Genomic DNA, 4,763 nt, shown 5'->3' on the forward strand with positions numbered 1-4,763 from the left:
ATCTCTTGGCAATCATGATTTCTATAACCTCCATTTTGGTTATAATCATCATGATTCATATGATAATTCCTATTTCCAATATTCCTTTGAACATCATTTCTAGGTTCACAAGCATGATTATTGACATAATTCATGTGTTCCATTTCACTTCCATCACATTCACTACAAGAAACATTTGGGCACATAGAAGCATTGTGATCATTCATTCCACATAATTGACATGGCCAACATTCCACAATCATGCAACAAGTTGAAAGATTGGAGTTAGAGTGAGAGAATGTACCTCTCCCCTTAATTTGGGAGGGAAGAATTGGAGCTTGGGACGGAGGCTTCTCAAGCTTTTCCTTGAGAGACATAACTTCTTTCCCTAAATCCGCAATCAAAGTGGTCAAATCATTAATGATACTAAGTTGTTCGATCGAGTAACCCTTGCTTGTTGGTTCTCTTTCCACTTCTTGCCAATTCATATAATGACGAGCTACTTCATCAATAGCATCAACCACTTCTTCTTCCGTCTTGTTCATGATTGGGCCTCCGGCTCCGGCATCCAAATTTGCTCTCCCATGAGAACTCAACCCACCATAAAAGATATGTATGATTTGATAGGTGGGAATCCCATGGTGTGGACACTCCCTTTGATAAACCTTGAATCTTTCCCATGCTTCATAAAGGCTTTCATTAGGCTTTTGCTTGAACCCTTGAATCAAAGCTCTTGCCTCCGCCGTTTTCTTTTGAGGATAGAAACGGAACAAGAAAGCTTTGGTGACATCATCCCAAGTTTTCAATGAATTGGGCTTCATCTGTTTATCTAGCCATTCCAAAGATCTTCCTATGAGGGAGAAAGGGAACAACTTTAGGCGGATGAATTCTTGAGATACCCCATTAATCTTGATTGTGTTGCAATATTTTTCAAACTCCTTAAGATGGTTCAATGGGCTCTCGTTCTTCGCCCCACCATATTGTCTCCTCTCAATAAGGGTGATCATTGCCGGCTTTATTTCAAAGTCATTCTCCGGTGATATAGGTGGAGCTATGGCTCTGTCATACCTATAAGCCCCGGGCACTCCAAGCTCCTTCAAGGTAACTCTTGAACTACCTCCCATGACTTGGGATCTACACACACAAATCTCAAAGACAATATTAGTAGCACGGCTACAAGTGTAGCCTAAGTGTAAAATCTTTTTGTATTTTATCAAAATGAAATAGACTCAAAAACAACATGCACTCAAGCACCATTCCCCGGCAACGGCGCCATTTTGATGGGAAGGAGAACGGTAGGTCGTTGGGCTACCACCCCACCCAATCAAACAAAATTTGTAACTTAACTAACCCCTATTTAGCGTAGTGGTAAGTCAAGGTCGAACCCAAGGGAATGGATATCAAATGCACGATGCCTAAATCAAGCTATTTCGGAGTCAAGAAGGGGTTGAGGTAGAACTTAGGCTAAACTAGGCAATGTAAAACTTATATGAGATCAATCTAAGACACTAGAGCAATGGATCCACATGCAATCATAATGGAAACGGTAATTTGGGAGGTTGAACCAACTAAGTCAAGCGAATGAAGGAAAATCATCATGTATCCAAAAGAGAATACTAAGATGGTTCACCTAGAGGTCTAACTAGCGTCAACTACGCTAAACACTACCTAGGGAACCTCACAAAGCACCTCAATCGTGAAATTGCAAGTTTACTAATCAATGGTCCGTATCATAGCAAGCTTACAATGCAATCTAGTGTGAATAACTAGGGTGATCAAGCCTAAATCAAACACACACATGCACATAATCAATCAACCAATTTAATCACATCATCAACTCAATCAATGTTCCCCCAAATTAACCTCAATTCATCATCAATACATGCTTCACCACTACCCTAGCAAATAAACTACTCACAATCCATAAAGAACAACAAAATCAAAGCTAAACTAATCATCATTCCCAAATTCATCAATTGAAATCAAATTGAAACAAGCAAAATCAATCAACTATCAATTAATCAAATCAAACAACAATACTAATGAAATCAAACGTTGAATTGCATTAAAGAGTAAAGAATCCTTACAAACTTGATAGAAATCAAATCAAATGAAGCAATCTTCAATCATCAATCATCAAACCCACACTTTCTCTCTCTAAAAATGCTAAGAACTAATGTTTTCTCTCTCTAAAATCTAATCTAATCTAATTCTCTCCTCATGAAGATCCAAACTTCTCTCTATAAAAGGAATGAAATAAATAACAATCCCAAGAGGAAGTTGGGAAAGACGTCCAAAAATAGACCCACGTTGGTGCGGGCGCTCGAAGGAGTGTACCCAGGAATGTGCGCCCGCACACACCTGATGTGCGGCCGCACACGACAGATGTGCAGCCGCACACTCCTCAAGTGCGCCCGCACATAGCTGCAGCTTCCTCCTTTCTTCTTTGCCCTTGCTCACGAGGTGCACGCATCCTAGATGATGATGATGGAGGACAAGGTAGGCAGCAACTTCCTTGAATTTCTTGAAGAAAATGAGCCATGAGGAAGGCATAAACAAGACTTTGAAGCATGCTCCTTGAACCTCTCATTGACTTGAAACTTCTTGCACAAGCTTTAGGCATGAAAATCAATGGAAAACCATAGAAAGGAAGCCCGGGAATCCTTGGACAATCAATCACAACCTACAATCAAAGGATAAAAAGCAAGTAAAAAGGAAAAAATAGCAAGTAAACAAGAAAAAGCACGAAATAGAGAAACTAACTACAAAAAGCATAAAATGAAGAAAACAAGAATAAAACTAAGGGAAACTAAAGAAAAGAAAGATAAAAAGAAATAAAAATCATCCAAAAAGGAACCAAATGAGTGCCAAAAATGTCACTCATCAAAAATCCCGTGACACGGTACTCTTTTGAGTGACACGGGAGATTTTTAAATAAACGGGAAAGAAAACGCGTTAGGGTTTACGCGGAAGGGACACATACTGTACCCGTGTCACATCAGTTCTCCCGTGACACGGGACACTTTGCCGTCAGACGGGAAAGTTTCCCGTGGCGCGGGATTGCTTGCCGTGACACGGGACACTTTTGTCCTTTTTCCATCTAAATTCATTTTTAACCTTAATTTTAATCAGCATTTTAGGTGCCGATTGATAATTTCGGGCCATTTTTCTTATTTATTAAAACCGGGCTAAAATAAGAAATAATTAAAGAGAGACAAATAAAAGGTTTGGGTCAAAATAAAAACTATGCTTTTACCAACATCAAGACATCTCCACGGGCTATACAAATTTAATTAAATATGATTTTTAAGCACTCTCGGGATTAAATACTAAACCCGACCAATAGTGGCGGTGAAAGGTTGTTCATCATCGGGTTTGGTTTTGGGGAGACATTTTTAGGTGTCTACAATACCAAAGATAATACAAATTTAATTAATTGTGTGTTAGCTATAATGTATACATATCCTCTTAATCATGGTAAACCGACAAAAATTGATTCACCATACATCTAATTTCAACCATACATCTAATTTCAAGAAACTATTTACCCAGATTCTTGCCATTGAAGCCACATGCAATTTAAATAAAACAAATTAAACATCAAAAAAGCTGAAAATTAGTAATACGGAGTAGATGAATTACTTACCGAAGTCCGCAAATAAGTTGTCTGATATGTACTCCACAAATTGTAACCTCAACCTCCCTAATTACATCAAATTAGACTCAAATTAGTTTAATTCAAGCAACGAACCCTAAGAAATCAAGATGAATTGATAGAATACCGTACCGAAAGATGTCTTGCAAACCAGAACGAGGAAAGGGAAAAGTGAGATTTGATTTTTTTTTTCCCCTTATATATATGACAATTACAGAAACAATGAGAGTGGAATAGTAGAAGTTCCATCACGTTTATGGAGAGTGGAAGCGGAGAAGTAGAGTTTCACAGCCCGCCAAATTCTATTGTGAGTGGGTTTTGTGGGAGAGTGGGATAGAGTCATAGAGGGACTAGAAGCTGATGCTTTTTTGGGGATAAATTTTGGGGGTTTATTGGTTTTATTTTATTTTACTTTATTTTTTTTTTTCGACAACTGGTAAACAAAGAAAAGAAAGGCGTCCCTTAAAAGCCCCTTCTATTATTTTATTTTACTTTATTTTATTTTTTTATTATTATTTTTTAAGCAGAAAAATTTTATTGGAATTTTACTACAGTAGAAGATACTAAGGCCCTTCAATAACGCTTACCAAAAGCCCATTATTAAAATTGTATTCCTTTAACACCGGTTAAATATAAAATGTTGTCTAATTCATAATTCGTTGTTAAAGATATCCACTTATAACAATGGTTCAAGAAGGAGAGTTGTCATACATTATAGTATATTTTTAAAGCTACTTAATATAACGGTTCCTTGTTCAAACGTTATTGTTAAGATCGTTTGATTTTGCAACAATTGTAGTAGTGGTGGAAGGCTTGAGGTCACGATATCGGTGAAAGTTTGGAACAGGTAATGACTGTTTAAAGGCATATCAGATGGTTCCACCCACTCAATTGGACTCCCGGAGGGTATTAGGAACCACGGTAAACATCTCGGCAATTTTTATTTCCGAACGAAAAAGGGTCAAAAAATTCCAAAATTGAAGGCTATAATCCACGCTTTTTGAGGAATTTTGAAGTTACGGGGCCCGGTGACGAAAAGTCTTGAAACCCTAGGGGATACATCTTAGGGTCATATAATGACGTTTGGAACCATATATGATCCTTATATGTTACCATAAATGTCCGTGGT

At 37.7% G+C, this 4,763-nt stretch overlaps 1 non-coding gene across 1 annotated transcript; it reads left to right on the plus strand.

Annotated features, from left to right (window-relative positions):
* The first annotated feature begins 612 nt into the window (after positions 1-612).
* LOC145606512 (small nucleolar RNA R71) lies at positions 613-718 on the plus strand. Its single transcript, XR_014105372.1, has one exon. It is a non-coding gene; the product is annotated as a small nucleolar RNA R71 (small nucleolar RNA).
* The last annotated feature ends 4,045 nt before the right edge of the window (positions 719-4,763 follow it).

Source organism: Chenopodium album, chromosome 22 (assembly GCF_948465745.1).
Source record: "Chenopodium album chromosome 22, dcCheAlbu1.1, whole genome shotgun sequence".
Lineage (NCBI taxonomy): Eukaryota > Viridiplantae > Streptophyta > Magnoliopsida > Caryophyllales > Amaranthaceae > Chenopodium > Chenopodium album.